Consider the following 17,197-nt stretch of genomic DNA (forward strand, 5'->3'; position numbering starts at 1 on the left):
TGCAGATGGCTACTACTTGTGCGAGACTTAGAGGTGTCCAGGAGAGGCCTAGACGTGAACCAAGGCCAGCTGTTGCTAGTGCCAGGCCTGGGGCCAATTAACAGATGTACAGGGCTCACTGAGGCCAGATGCTGCTTTTGAGATAATATAGGAAAATGTGAAGCATGAGACAAAACATGATATTCATATGGAAAAGCCACTGGAAAGAGCTTGGGAAGGCCCATAAACTGGTTTGGGTGGGGTCTCAGGAAATCACCAGAGTGGGGCAAACAGTGTGAACCAGACTGATGGAGTCTCAAGTATGGACCCACGTACCAGCTGTTTTGGGGAAGGACTCAGAAAAGGAAAAGTGACCTCTGCCAGTACTTCTGTCTGGGAAAAAGCTGATGCCCCAGCTCTTGTGTTGATGCTGGACAACTCAGTTCCTCCCTGTATGTCTCTGCTGTCAATCGAGGGACTGAGTCTGAGTTAAGTTCAGGTCCTTTACGAGGAACTGCTTGGGAATCCAGCTGTTTCTCTCTTCCACAGCTTCAATCCCCACTGGTTTTTGCAGCCAGAAGTCCTAGGGACTTATCTTCCTGGCGCTGAACCCTCTGCTGGGCGGCTGTGTGTGAGACTGTGACCCCTTGTTCCTAACCATCCCTCTCAGTTTTTACCTGCCACACGTGGATGTGGGACAAGCCTGCTACACATCCACCCTTCCTACCAGTCTCAAAGCGGTTTCTTCTTTAATTTCGTAGTTTCAGGACTTCCATTCAGCTTGGTTTTTGGTGGTTCTAAATGATGGTTGTTCCATAATTTAGTTGTAATTTTGATGTGGTTGTGTGAGGAGGCAAGCTGTGTTTAGCTTTGCTGCCATCTTGACTAGAAGTCCACATGGGCTTTTAATACAAGCATTTGTAACAATATAACATAAGGATGACATATGAACGCGTTGGGCATTACCACTCATGTTTAATCAACTACATTCGGCACTAAAATGCTTACTGAGATCTTTTTTATGAGAGTTCTAGGCAATTGATGAGGAAAATATCTTTCCACATTTATTAATAGGTTTGAGTCTCTATTATAAAAGTTCAGAGATTATCATAACCTCAAAAGTACTGTGATAAACACATTTATGTATCTTCACTTAATGTTTATAGTAACACTCAAGACATTAAGCAAAATCCCCATTTAACAGATGAAGAAAGTGAATTTTACCTAGTTATATAGTGAGGAGGGAGTTAAACTATGATTTCCAAACATGTTTGCCTGGTTTAATACACCTTTTACAATACCATACTACCTCCTAACTTGTAAAGGCACTGGACACAGTAAGAACTCATTGAATCACTGTCTTCTTACCCACCTACTCTGAGACTACCGTGTCATCACTGATGGTAAAGACTACCGTGACCATCACTGATGGTCACCACTGATGGCTTGGTAAAGGATTCCAACTCTCCTTACCTGGCGATTCCCACATCATGGCTACCACAGGAGAATTCTGTGACATGGAATCCCTTTTTCTCTTTCAGGAAGAATGGACACTTTCTACATGTCCCTTTGCACCACTTCCATCTATTACTCACACCTCAGTGAATTTTTCCTTACTCTATTTTGCATAAATTTACATATACCATCTTAATCTTTCAATTTTTTTTCAAACCTTTACCAAGTGACTTCAGGAAAACCTCTCTTCCTCTTTCCTTTATCTTGCCATTCTCATTTGGAAATCAAATAATAATACTAATAATCATCATCATCCTAAGCATGGCTGATCATTGTGGGCACATTGCTAATGATACACTTATACCAAAGAAAACAAAGGTGTAAGCTTTGAGTTGAAAGCACCTAGCTCCCCTTCAGAATATATGTTAACTATTCACCTTCCACTTTATCGCCTTTAATTAAATCTGCACTCAAGCATGAAAGAAATATTTCTCACTTCAAAATACTGCTTTTGCTGTTTTATTTATCAAGTTTCACTGTAATATTATTTTCCATCAATTTTTATTGAACAATGTAAAATTTCAACTATACATTATAAATTAAAAAAACTACAGTGGCTAAGTTTAGGAACCTACACATCATTCTTTTGTGTAAAAGGAGTAATTTCCAAGTCAAAATATTCTCCAAATCAACAATACCAACCTTATACCAGGACCCACTCAACCTATAAAGAAACCTCACTTGTAGGCAGAAGAAAAGCACTCAGAAGAACATATTCTGAAACAGATAAAAAAAGAAAAGCTAGAATTCACAAATTACTTCTGATCCAAAGCATTCTCAGGAAACTCCTTGTTAAATAGAAGATGCCAGTTACATTAAATTGGATATTAACATTTCTAAACTACCTAGTCAGTGAGAAATTACAACTTTAATACAACAGCACTTGAAATACCAATATCAAGCAGGATCAAGACCGATTGATAATCCCTGATTGGTATGGCTGGTATGGCTCAATGGGTTGGGCATCACCCCAAAAATCAAAAGGTCATTGATTCAATTCCTAGTCAGAGCACATGCCTGGGTTGCAGGCCAGGTCCCCAGCTGGAGGCGCACGGAGAGGCAGACCATCAATGTTTCTCTTCCACAACGATGTTTCTCTCCCTCCCTTTTTTCCTCCCTTCCCCTCTCTCTAAAAATAAATAAAATCTTTAAAATAAGATGAATTGATAAGACAAAGCAAGAAACAAAGAAACCAATGATTAATACAGATTTAAGAATTTGCCATTTATCACTCATAAGTTTTATATTCTCTCTCAGCCTTCAGAAGTATAGTTTGATCTAAGCAAGAACTACTTCATCTCCAATTTATAAACAAAATCTACTTCTTATCCAGATATATTCTAAGTTCAGAAATCCCTTCAGATATACCTTTGTATAACTATCATTTTGCACCTATAAAACTATGCCCTTTAATGATTTTTAAATTGCTATTATTTTCAAATATCCTAATAGAAGAATCTCTTATAATAAAGGCTACCAGACAAAAATGTCCATCTGATTATTGCTAGCAACAACAGATGTTTAATGAGAGAATTTTCAGGCTACGATTCATAATTTTACATATTATAACAACTAAAAAAAAACCTGTGATCATTTTTTAAACACAAAAATTTTATATATATTAAAGCCAAAATAACCGGCATTTCTATATGCCTGAAGCTGCCACTCAAAAAAAGCAGAATCTAAACATATTCTGCATTTCAAGTATTCATCACCAAAGTCTTCTAAACAATGTAAATTTATGGCAACTCAAACCATTTAAGACATAACTTTAATTTATCGTTAAGGAGTGGGGGTAAAAAAGAACCCTACATTCTGCTGGATCTAGTTGTTTCATCCATCACATTTTATGCAGATAATTTAAATGCTAATATTAAAAATACTTATTCTATTACTAGGAAACTATGAATTTTAGTCTTGTGTAATAAAAGAAATATCAAAACTACTTACTAAAATAAAATTCCCTGTACACTATGGATAAACATTAAACACTTAAGTTGTTTTTCATATGTACTATTACAGTAACCAAGACTCATTCCAGAACAGAAAAGTGTTAACTACTTAATCAACAACCTTTTATTTTTTTAACATTAAATAAATGTTCTCACTTTAATAATACAAACCCTTTTTGTGAAGTGCAATAGCACTAAAGATGCATTTATTGCCGCAACACCAAAAACACCTCTCTTATAAACATTTAGTAATAAACTATACTTAGTAATAAACTATACTTAGTAATAATCTACTGTATATAAGTATCCAAATTTATCAAAAACTAATTGTTATATCAATTCTCTTATAAGAAGTACCAAGGTTAATATATATGTTGACAAAATATGGTAGAAAACTGACAGCTAGTTTCCAACCCTTTAATAAATCCTGTAATAGAGAGTTCTGCCCATGAGGGAGGTATAGGTAGATACGCTCACCTCCTCGCACAACCAAATGAAGAATAACAACCAATTTAAAAAGAGAAAACAACCAGAACTGCCAGAAGATCAAACTGCGTGTAAGTCGGACAACCAAGGAGTTAAAGAACCACCATTCATCCAGACTGGTAGGAAGGGTGGAGACAGGAAGCCAGGGTGGAAAGGACAGGTGGCAAGGCAGGGGCTGGCGGACTGGGAGGTCCCACACTGGCGTGCGGATAAGCCAGGAGGAATAACTGGGGAACAAGACAGACTGTGTAACCCAAGGTTCTAGCACAGAAAAATAAAGGCTCAAAACCTCTGGCTAAAAACATGTGGGGGCTGCAGCGACAAAAGTAACTCCCAGTATCACAGGACATTCTGTTGGAAGAGGCCCACAGGATTTTAGAATGTACAGAAGCCCACCCACCTGGTAATCAGTCCCTGAAAGGGCACAATCCGCTTGCAGGAAGTGAGGGAAGTGGAGGAAAGTGGGGCAAGAGTCAAGCAAGCAGAATTGTTCCCTTTCTGACCCCTCCCTCACATACAGCACTTCAACATAGCAAAATGGGTTGCCCCACCTTGGCAAATACCTAAGGCTCTGCCCCTTACAATGTAACAGGTGCACCCAGACAGAGAAATATGGCCCAAATGAAAGAATAGATCAAAACTCCAGAAAAAGAACTAAGCAACGAGGAAATAGCCAACCTATCAGGTGCAGAGTTCAAAACACTGGTAATCAGGATGCTCACAGAAATGACTCAGTATGGGCATAAAATAAAGCAAGGAATGAAGGCTATATAAAGTGAAATAAAGGAAAATATACAGGGAACCAACAGTAAAGGGAAGGAAACCGGTACTCAAATCAACAACTTGGAACGAAAGGAAGAAAAAACATCCAACTGGACCACAATGAGGAAACAAGAATTCTAAAAAATGAAGAGAGGTCGAGGAACCTCCAGGACAACTTTACACTTTCCAACATCCGAATCATAGGAGTTTCAGAAAGAGAAGAAGAAGAGCAAGAAATTGAAAACTTATTTGAACAAATAATGAAAGAAAACTTTCCCAATCTGCCAAAGGAATTAGACTCGCAAGTCCAGGACACTAAGAGAGTCCCAAAGAAGTTGGATCCAAGACGAAGCAAACACATAAAGGAGAGAAAAAAATGGGACAACTGTAATAGCATAATCAATAAAATATACTTAAAAAAAGAAAAAATAAATCCTGTAATAGATATATATAGTATTTGATACTTGTTTCAAAGTACAGTATTTACAACAGGAAAAGAACCATAAAATAAAATGTACAATGAAATAATTTTGTCTAAAAAGAACTATTTATAAAGTACATAATGTCTTTGGGAATAGTTGTTCTGATCATATCTAAACATTTGAATTAGAAGGAACCAGTTAACAATTATTTAGCATTATGTGTAGGTAAAAATTCTTCCCATTCAAGGCCCCACTCTTGATTTGGGAATCTGAAATGTACACAAATTGTTTCAACCTAATGGCAGTATAACAAAATGAGGAATTCTCAAATCAATTTTAACTTTTAATACCTTACTCCAAGACTAGCAGAGTTTAGTAAAAGAGGCATGACAACTAGTCACAAACAAGACTGTCTCAGAATTCAAATAAGCACAATTTCCAAAGTATTGTTCCAGGCCAAGAGTTAACATGTCTTGGATAATAAAAATTATATTTTAATGTTAGTTTAAAGTAAACAATAGAAAATCTGACACAAAGCCTAATGTGACAGACAGTAAGCTCAGCTCTGCCCTTCCCCAAAACTATTCTCAAGTGAGACACATGATTACCTCTACATATGACTCATTATTACTCATATCCCAAGGGAATAAATAGAAATCATATACATAATTCCCTTTAAAGGAAATGAAAATAATCTTCTCTTTTCCTTCTTCCTATTGGCAGACATGATGGTAACCATCTTGGACCACAAGATAGAAGCAACATATTAAGAGTAGCAGAGCAAGACAAAGAAGCCTCTGTCATAGTAGCCAAGTCTATATTTTAACTAGTATATGTAATATAAATGATTACTGATTTATCTATTGTACATACTGCTTTTTGATGATGGTGTAGGCGAACAACAATATGTACAAATGCACAGTAATGGTATGCCTTTTCAAATTTGAAAAATTATATGCCGAACACCATTAAATTTGATTAATAGGTCTAATGTTCCCACATATGAAAAAAGTTTCCTTAGAAATTCTGGAAAATTTAATGTAGTTATACGAGGTCTGTCCAGACAAAGTCCAGCCATTATTAACATAACAAGAGCAGTTTGCGTGACATCAATGTAACCTGGCATCCAAGGAGACTGGACTGGAATGTGCATGCCTGAACAATGGCGACTTCACTGTATTAGTCAATGGGGGCAGTAGATGCTACTGAGTGAGCATGTGTACCATGTGGCCATTGCTTTCAAAATGACTGAGCAAGTAGAGCAACGAATCTGTATCAAATTTTGCACTAAGCTTGAACATTATTCATCTGTGGAAACTATTCAGATGATTCAGAAGGCTGCAGCTATGGGTAACTGGTGATTGGCAGCTTCATCATGACAACCCACTGACTCACACATCACATCTTGTGCAGAGTTTTTTGGCTAAACATCAAATCACCCAGGTGATTCAGTCCCCTTATAGCCCAGATTTGTCACCCTGCAATTTCTGGCTTTTCCCAAAACTAAAATCACCTTGAAAAGGAAGGGATTTTAAACCATCAATGAGATCCAGGAAAATATGACAGGGCACCTGATGGCAACTAGGAGAACTGTGTGAGGTCCCAAGGTGCCTACTTTGACGGGGACTGAGGTGTCATTGTCCTATGTACAATGTTTCTTGTGTCTTCTATTTTGCATATTGCATGGCTGGATACCTTCTGGACAGACCTCGTGTATGTGTTGATGACAGGTGTGTGAAAAATACAATGCCCTGCATAGCAAAAGGGTTAAAGAAAAAAACACCTTCCCACTTAAATTTCATTTAAAATTACATAATAAGCTTCACACATTTTTCTTTTCAGAACTAAACTTAAAATCTAAAATACCCTATTTCACCGTGTATAATACATACCTTTTTTGCCCGAATTTTTGAGGGAAAAATAAGGATGCACATTATACGTGGGTATAATGATTACACGCTATGGGTAAAATAATGGTTATAATAACCCCGTGTATAATGCACACAAAAATGTGGGTGTGTATTATACACTGGAATGTATTATACACAGCAAAATACAATAATATCATTATTCGTTGATTTTCCTCTTCACACTGTTATCTCAAGGGGAAAAAATTAAATCCCAAATTTCTGTGAAATGTAAATACCAAAACATAAAGAAACTATTATACGAATTTGATATGAAGTTCTAGCATCAAAAAAATGGTTTCATATTTGAAAATTTTACTTATTCATGATTATGAAAAACAAGTATTGAAGTTACCTGAGACTATGGTAAAAATGAAGACTTCAAGGAAGGGAATGCTGTAGAGTTGGAAAAGAAATCATGATTGAGTTTCTACCTTTTATAGGCTTCAGTGACCCTTAATCTCAATATCACCTTAATCATTTATGCCATCCAATTCCTAAAAAAAAAAAAAAAAATCACAATGAACAAGACATATTACTAATGGAGAAAAAAATATTGTACAAAGACAATATGGAGAAACTGGTACCAATAATAAAGTGATCATTCTTTGTAAATAATAAGCTATGCTTGAATGACCAGTGCAATGACTTGCTTTTAAAGTTTGAAACTAGGATGATATAATGGTAAGTAGTAACTATGATATAACCCTGGCCATATAAAGAATAATTTACCTAGCCCTGGCTGGTGTGCCTCAGTGGACTGAGCACCAGACTGCGAACCAAAGGGTCGCCAGTTCAATTCCCCTTCAGGGCACATGTCTGGGTTGCTGGCCAGGTCCCTGGTGGGGGGCACTCAAGAGGCAACCACACATTGGTGTTTCTCTCCCTCTCTTTCTCTCTCCCTTCCCCTCTCTAAAAATAAATAAATAAAATCTAAAAAAAAAAAAAGAATAATTTGCCTGTATCTGGAGTCTACAGATTCAGAGATATGGGATGTGGAAGGATATTCAGAGAGTTACAGACCTAAAAGGTTAGAAGAGAGAAAACGAAGATTAAGAAACCACTTAATAACACTATTCATATGTGCTCTGTAACATCTATGAAGTAAAGAAAGAAGCAAACCCAATAGCAAGCCTCACAAATAACAAACAGAACTAGTCATGTACAGAATGCATGTGTAATCACAACAGAAAAGATTACACTTGTAAAAATTATATTAAATACCTAGTTTCAGAAACATAATCAGCAAGCTCATCTTTCACAAGAAAAGCTGACAAAAAAAGGAAAATAATCATAGGGAGACTGTGTACTATATCCAACAATTAAAAAAAAGACATAAGCTACAGACAGGAAGAAAACTTCCTGATAGTAATTCTGAGCTTAATAAAAAACTAAAGAGTTTATGGAATTTCCTACCACAGAGGTCTTTAAAAATACTAGATTCCTATCCATCAAGAATAATTCATATATACTCCTTCAGAGGAAGCTTGGAGACTAAATGATGTATGAAAACTCCTATGATTTTATATCAATTTTTACAATGGTGAAAAAGCAAGAATAGTTTTTCTCACCTAGAACAAACCAGTGATAATTATATCTTTGAACTTCATAAAGTATATTAATTCACTTTTTAAAAACATTTCAACACACTTATTTTTTTAATCCTCACAAGATTTTTGTCAATCTTGTATCCTTATTTTTAAAACTTTCAACTGTGATGAAGCTATTCATCCTCAGCACCCATCTATTTCGAAATTTTCCTGGATATTTATGCATGTCAATTTTTTCAGGTAAACTTCTGTCCAAAAAGAAATTTATTTTCTTTCAATAGGATTATATCATATAAACAGTAGTAAAATGACAACAGTAACGATAACCTGGGCAGGAGAAGAGCCACAACCTAGAATTGCTACAATAAATTATATAAAATGTCCAGTTTTCAACAATATATTATAAGATGTATATTTTTTTAAAAGGCAAATGTGACTCATATTGATGAAAACAGCTGTCATTAGAAACTGTTTCTGAATATCCCCAGATGTTGGTTTAAGCAGAGATTTCAAAACAGTTACTACAGGTATGTTACAAGTAAAAATGGCAGAAAAAAAAATCAATGACCTTAAAGACAGACACGTGAGTAGGAATTATCCAATTTGAAGAACAGAGAGACAAAAGATCGAAGAAAATTGAACAGAGCCTCATAGACCAACTTACCAACATTTCTGGAGTCCCAGAAGGAGAGGAAAGGGCAGAAAAAAATATGTTTTAAATAACATACTAGCCAAAACATCCCAAATTTAATTTTTTAAAAGAAATCAAATCTACAGGTCTTAGAAGTTCAAAGAATTTAAAGTAGAATAAATACAAAGAGACCACACCAAAAACGCATCATAAGCAAACTCAAGAAAAATCTAGCAAGTATAAAGAGAAAAATCACTATTCAGCATGTGCAAGGAACCATCAACACAATTAAGAGCTAACTTTCCATCACAATGAAGGCCAGAAGACAGTGGCATCACATATTCAAAGTGCTAGGAGAAAAAAGCTATCAACCAAGAAAGCAGCAAAATTATCCTTCAAAAATAAAGGCATAATATGGTCTCAGATAAACTAAGGCTGAGAGAATTTTTTGCCAGCAGACCTGCCTAATAAGAAATACTGAAGGAAGTGCATGAGCTGAAAGGAAAAGACACCAGACTCAAATACACAGGAAGAAAAAAACCCCACCAGAAATGGTAAAAATGGTAAATATGTGGGTTAAAAAAAATACAGTCATGTGCCCCATATAACATTTGGGCCAGTGACAGACCACGTACATGACAGTGGTCCCTTGAGATTATTATGGAGCTGAAAAATCTCACATACTGAGGTCTTAGCCATTGTAACATACCACAATGCATTAACAGTATCTACAGTAGTCAGCACATAACATACTGTATAGGTCTGGAGCCTAGAAGCAATAGGCTGTACCATATAGTCTAGTTGTTTAGCAGTCTATACCATCAAGGTTTGTGTAAGTACTCTCTATAAGGTGAGTACGACAATAAATTGTGTAACAACACATCTCTATGATGTATACCTTTCATTAAGTGACACATGACTATGTTTTTCTCATTTATTCTCTTACAATCTTTAGAAGACATAGACTGTATAAAGCAATGATAATATTATTGTGTTGCTGGGTTTACAGCATTTATAGATGCAATATATAGAACAGAGGCACATTAGTGAAAGGAGAAAATGGAGCTATACTGGAGCAAAGTTCCTGTATTTTAGTGATACTGAGTCAGTGTTAATATTAAGCAGAGTGACAGAATGCACACTGTAAACCCTACAGCAACCACAAAGAAAGTACCTTCAACTATATTTAGTAAAAAAAAAAAATGGAGTAACTAATATAGCACACTAAAAAATATTTAACACAAAAGGAGGCACAGAGGAACAAAAACCATAAGAAACATAAAAAACAAATGGTAAATGTAAATCCAACCATGTCTGTAATTGAATGTGAACGGTCTAAACAGTCCAGTGGAAAGACAGGAGTCTGCCAGAATGGACAAAACAAAAACAAAAACAAAAAAAAAGATTCAATTATATGTTGTCAACAAGACTTTAAAACTTTACATTCAAGACTGAAAGAAAAAGATGGGAGGTGGGGGACAGGGAAGGATATACTGTGAAAACAGTAACCAAAGAGAGCTGGAATAGTTGTATTGATATTAAACAAAACAGCCCTGACCAGTGTGGCTCGGTTGGGTGTCATCCCACAAAGTGAAAGGCTATAGGTTCAATTCCTGGTCAGGGCACATGCCCTGGGTTGCAGTTCAGTCCCCAGTCGGAGCAAGTACAAGAGGCAATCAATCGATGTTTCTCTCCTTCTCTTTCTCCCTACCTTCCCCTCTCTCTAAAAACAAATAAATAAAATCTTTGAAAAAATATTTAACAAAATAGACTCTAAGACAATTATTACTGGAGACAAAGAAAAATATTTCATAATGGCAGAGTCAATCAGGAAGATACAATAATTATAACTGTATATCCACCTAAAAACAAAGCAGAGCCCCCAAATAATGAGGCAATAACTAACATCACTGAAAAGTGTTAAAAAAACCCAAACAATCATAGTGGGGGATTTCAGTCTAAATAATCGATAGTAACTAGACAGAAAATTATCAATACAGGAAACTTGAATGGTACTGTCAATCAACTAGACTTAACTGGCATATACAGAAAACTTCAGCAAACAAAAAAATATATATTGTTTTCAGGCACACATGAAACACTCTCCAAGACAGATGTAAATGGACTGAAATCATACAAAGTATGTTCTCTACCCATAACAAAATTAAATTAGATATCAATTAAATTAGAAACTGGAAACTGGAAAATTTCTAAACGTGTTTAGAAATTAAACTTTATACTACTTCCTTTTTTTAAAAAAGATTTTACTTATTTATTTTTTAGAGAGAGGGGAAGAAAAGGAGAAAGAGAGGGAGAAAAACGTCCGTGGTTGCCTTTCGCACACCCCCAACTAGGGATATAAGCCACGACTCAGGCATGTGCCCTGACTGGGAATTGAACCAGTGACCCTTTGGTTCGCAGGCTAGCACTGAGTCACACCAGCCAGGGCAAACAAACTTCATACTTCTAAATAATATATGGGTCAAAGAAGAAATTAAAAGAGAAATTAGATAATATTTTTAACTGAATGAAAACAAAAATATCAAAATCTAAGGAAATTTATAACTTTAAGTACTTATTTTTTAAAATGTCTCAAATCAATAATATAAGCCTCCACCTTAACAAAACAGAAAAGGAGCAAACTAAACCTTGAAACGTGCCAATGAAAGGGAATAATAAAGATCCGAGCAAAAAGTAGTAAACTACAAAACAGAAAATTAGAGAAAAACTAGGCTCTCAGAAAAAAAAAAAAAAAAACGGCCCTGACCAGTGTGGCTCAATTGAGCACCATCCCACAAAGGGTCACCAGTTCAATTTCTGGTAGGGGCACGTGCCTGGGTTGTGGGTTTGGTTCCCAGTGGGGACACACACCAGAGGCAACCAATCAATGTTTCTCTCCCTTTCTTTCTCCCCTCCCCTCTTAAATACTTTTTTCGGTGGAATAATCAAAATCAAAGAGAAAAAGAAACACAAATTACTAAAATCATGAATAAGAGAAGGGACATTACTCTGACCCCTCCTCCCCAATTTATTCTAAGAACCTGAAACAAATATGTTACATGTCAACTGTACTTCAATAAAAATACTTTCAAAAGAATTAAAAGGGAAGGAATATTATAAACAAATTTATCCTAACAAATGAGAAAACGTTTATGAAACAGACAAATTTCTAAAAAGATACATTATCAAAACTGACTGGAGACAAAAAAAAAAAATCTATGACAAATAAACAAACTGAATTAGTACTTAAAAATCTTACCCCCCAAAAGAAGAGAAAAAAAAAAAAGACCAAGCCTAAATGGCTTCACTGATGCATTCCCTCAAATATTTAAGGAAGAAATATCAATCCTTCACAAACTCCTTCACAAAAGAGAGGAAGTAGGTACATTCTGCAGCTCAATCTACAAAGCCAGTTACCTACCCTGACTGACACCAGAGTCAGACAAAGACATCACATGAAAACTACACACCAATGTCTCTCATAAACAAGATACAAAAAATGCTTACAAAATACTGGCAAACTAAATCCAGCAACGTGTAAAAGAGCCTATACACCATAACCAAGTAGATTTGTCCCACGAATGCAAAATTGGTTTAACTTTTGAAAATCAATTAATGTAATATACCATATTAAGACAATTAACAGACAAAAACTACATGATTACCTCAATAGACAGAAAAAAGCACTTGACAAAACTCAATACCCATTCATGATTAAAAAAAAAAAAAACCTCATCAATCTTAATACTAGAAGAGAACTTCCAAAACTTGATAAAAGGCATCCACAAAATACCCACAAGTAACTTCATTGTTAATGGTTAAACACAAAGTTTTTCTTGTAAAAATCATAATGTCCATTTTAACCACTTCTATTCAACAATGAAGGTTCGAGCTAGTAAAAGAAAGCAGGCATTAATTAATTAAGGCATCCAAATTAGAAAGAAAAAAATGTCTTCATTCTCTAATGATTCTGTATGTAGAAACTTCCCAATGAATTCACAAAAAATGCTACAAGAACTAATAAACAAGTTCAGCACAGTCCCAAGAAACAAATTCAGCAAGGTCACAAGATATTAAATCAATTAAACAGAAATCAATTCTATTTCTATAGTGAAATGACAGCTTTATATCGTATCTTCCATCAAAAATTTGAATTGATTCAAGTTTTCTTTCTTATCCCTCAGCAGAGCTTCAAATTTTTCAAGTAGATTGCTCCCAGGCATTTTTATCTTTTTGTTACTGTGAATGTACACCTTTTCTTCCATTATTAGTCCCAATGGCTACTATTTGTATAAAAAATTATGCATATTATTTTTATAAGCACTTCCTTTAGTGAATTCTTTTCATACTATCAATACAAAAACAGGCAGGCAGATGAACTGAACAGGACTGATTTCAGAAACAGACCCCCCCCATTAACATGGAAATTTAGTATATGATAAATGTGGCGTTTCAAATACATAGAAAAGAAATACATCATTTGCCCTGGCTGGTGTGACTCAATTGGTTAGGCGTCATCCACAAACCAGAAGGTTGTGGGTTCAATTCCTGGTTAGGGCACATGCCTAGGTTGTGGGTTCATTCCCAGTTGGGATGCCTACAAAAGGCAACCAATCAATGTTCCTCTCACATTGATGTTTCTCTCCTTCCCTCTGTTTCTCCCTCCCCTCCCCTCTCTCTAAAATCAATAAGCATGTCCTCAGGTGAGAATTTTTTAAAAAATACATCATTCAATAACTGGAAGATGACAACTGGTTAGTCCTCCAGAAAAAAGTAAAGTTGGATGTCTACATCCATTGGTTATACCACATATTTTCCATATAACAAGATTTTAAACAATTTAAACCATAAAAAGTAACAGAAAATCTGCATAACTTTTATTCAAGGAGCATAGTTCACTGAATCTAAAACTACCAATCTCAACATACACAACTATTTTATGTGTTACTAAGAAAGAAAATAGTTTGTCAAACTATGACAAACCAGTGATTCACGTGATTCAGAGATGTTATAATGTGGAGGGATCTCTGAGTCCTACAATCAATGGTGAAGACCTTTTAAACCTTACACAGAAACCTTCCCACCCTCTGCTATGAAGAAAAAGATCATTAAGTTCAAGCATTAAAAAATTAAAACTTCTGAAAGGCAAAAAACAGTATCAAAAGATAAGCAAAACCTCAGTGGAAATAACCTAACAAATGACAAGGGGCTCAGCACATGACCAAAAAGATCACTGAAAAATATACATATGGCCAATATTACTGGAAAAAGTGCTCCCACTCACTCACAATCATAATTTGAAAAGGAATACAACAAAAATCTGACAAATATTAAAAAGTTTGACCCTAAGTAGTATTGTCAAAGTAGAGTTCCATTTTCTAAGACTACTGATATAGGGCAATCTTTATAGTTAGGCAATTCATCCATCAAATTATTAAATGTAGATACTCTTTGGACTAGTAATATTTCCTTTAAGAATTTATACTGTAAATATATTTTAAAATATGTAGAAAGACATACCTAAGAATATTCACTATACTAGCATTTATTACAGAAAAATACTAAAAACCTAAATATTCATAAAAGGGTGGCCAGTGACAATAATTACGGCACACCCAGTATTGGGATACTACAGAGAATGAAGTAAGGAACAACATGCAGACACAGAAGTTAATCACAACAAAAGAGACATGTTACTGAACAACATGTATGGTATGGTCTCACTTGTGTAAAGAACATGTCAGTACAGGTAGAGATATAAATGCTTGCGCACATATACAAAACGTCTAAAAGGACACACACACACACACACACGCAAATGTTTACAGTGAACTGGAACGGGGAAAGCCTTTTCTCCTTCAACCTTATAACATTCTCTACTACATCAGTGTGTATGCTGAACATGACAATTACCAGAAAACGTGGGGAAAGAAATCTGAAAATATGGCCATTAAAACTGCAGTATTTTCACATCCTTGTTTTAAAAGAATTCTCAATAAAATTTTGAGAGACATGAGAATGTGTGCCACTGATAGATATGTAAATACCCTGAAAACTGTTAAACACTTAATTTTCTTTCACTTTTAAAGATAAAGCACAGGTCCAATATATGCATCAACATAGGCTACTATGAGGAGAAAGGAGAGGATCATCTGTATTTCTAATATAAGGGAACTGGGGCCTAAAAAAGAAACATGCAAGTAATCTACTTAAGTGAGAAAAGATAATGATCTTCATCTTATAAAACTAATAGCATTAATTCACTTCAATGCACAGGTGTTATATCTATCTATCTATCTATCTATCTATCTATCTATATAGTGGTATGCTATGTGCACGTAATATTTAAGCTACATACAAGCTACATATAAAAGGAAAAGGATTGCCTAGTAAATGCAATTGTTATAGGTGTGTTTACGTGCAAGCATATGGCCACCTAACACAGGTAACAAAGACTGAGTAAAACAGTACTGGATTACCTTTATGAAATATGTCAGGCAAATGCCCATCCCGCCAGATCACTTGGCTGAATTTCCAAGCCGTTGATTCCTCCCTCTATCCTATAAAAGTATAAAAATACAGGTTACCCCCAAAAGAATGAGGATTAGACATGTTCTCAAAGTCAGGTCAAGTAGTTATACCTATACATGCTAAGTCTAACAAAATCTTTTCCATGACAGATACTGTTGAATTAAATCAAATTCGTAGCAACTAACACTTAGTGCTAAATGATATTACGAAGAAATGACCCTGACACTAATTGGACTTTTCAAATTTAACTTCTAATTGAGGATTAAGATTTCTTTAAAATCAGGGCAATAAATCTAAAATTATCTTAAATTAAAATAGGAAACAGCATAAAATGTGTTTCATTAAAATCTTATGCTAATACTCTCCATTACTCCAGTAGTACTATTTCTTGATGAAATCCCACAGTAACATTTCCCTCAGCTCAAAAGTCTAAACATATTGAATGTCATTTCTAAAAATAAAAAAATACTAACTATTGAAAACTTTCAAAGTTAAGGTATCTAATAATGCCAAAATGATCCATACTTTTAAACAGAAAACAAACACCCTGCGTGAACACTGCATTGGTACTGGACACACAAGGTCTGTGAGTAACTGGGATGCTTTTTCCTGGCACAGTAAATGGATAATTAAAATATAAAGCTGACATTTTACTGGAAACAAACAATAGGCCAGATGTAATTTTTTATTCAGAAATAATGAAGTATTTTATAAAGGAGCTGTAACACATTTCTTAGGGCTCAATAAATATCTTGCAAATCAATACAGCTACAAAAGCAGAAAAATTAAGGAAACTAAAGCTGTACAAAATAACCAAGTATATTATTTCAAAGTTGTGTCATGTAATTTTATCAAGGGATTACAAACACTGCAGCCTTCTGATAAGTCAGCATTTTCTAGTCCAGAGCCAGTCAGTAGTTTTGTTGCTACACTAATTACAAATCTATATTAAAATAACGTATTTCTTTTAAGTTCTTAATTTCCTGCCTCAAAGTTTTGTTCCCAGACATTCAAAAGAGCATATATGCCATTTTTCTCAATTATGTAAAACTGTTTAAAATACATATTTCTACAGTGATAGTATCAAAAAGATAATAAAAGCCATTAGATATATTAACGTTATGTGCCACTTAACCACAGGGATACGTTCTAAGAAATGTATCATTAGGCCCTTTCATCATTGTGCAAACACCAGAGTGCACTCACACAAACCCAGATGGTATAACCTACTGTACCCCTAGGCTGCACAGGACGGCCTATTGCTCTGTAGGGGAGGAAAAATAATTTCCCCTCTACCCTTCTGGGTTCTTGGCTGACACATCCCTGTAATGAAAGACAGATTAACAGGAGAAAAACAAAAGTTTAATAGCATATATACCTCCTGTATAAATGGGAGAGACCCAGGAAAACCGATGACTCAACCAAAACGGCTGAAGCCACCACTTTAAACACCATCTTTACT

At 35.2% G+C, this 17,197-nt stretch overlaps 1 protein-coding gene across 8 annotated transcripts in view; it reads right to left on the minus strand.

Annotated features, from left to right (window-relative positions):
• ZNF148 (zinc finger protein 148) overlaps positions 1-17,197 on the minus strand; it is a 126,576-nt gene that overhangs the window by 72,273 nt on the left and 37,106 nt on the right. For 6 of the 8 annotated variants that reach the window (XM_024577992.4, XM_053918472.2, XM_053918473.2 and 3 more), the window contains 2 exons: positions 15,684-15,764; positions 7,379-7,520 (listed from right to left, as the gene is read on the minus strand). The gene's annotated coding sequence lies outside the window, so the exon portion shown is untranslated. The remainder of the gene's footprint in view (positions 1-7,378; positions 7,521-15,683; positions 15,765-17,197) is intronic. The other 2 variants (XM_045185947.3, XM_053918477.2) reach the window with 1 other exon arrangement.

This window comes from Desmodus rotundus, chromosome 2, assembly GCF_022682495.2.
Source record: "Desmodus rotundus isolate HL8 chromosome 2, HLdesRot8A.1, whole genome shotgun sequence".
Classification (NCBI taxonomy): Eukaryota; Metazoa; Chordata; class Mammalia; order Chiroptera; family Phyllostomidae; genus Desmodus; species Desmodus rotundus.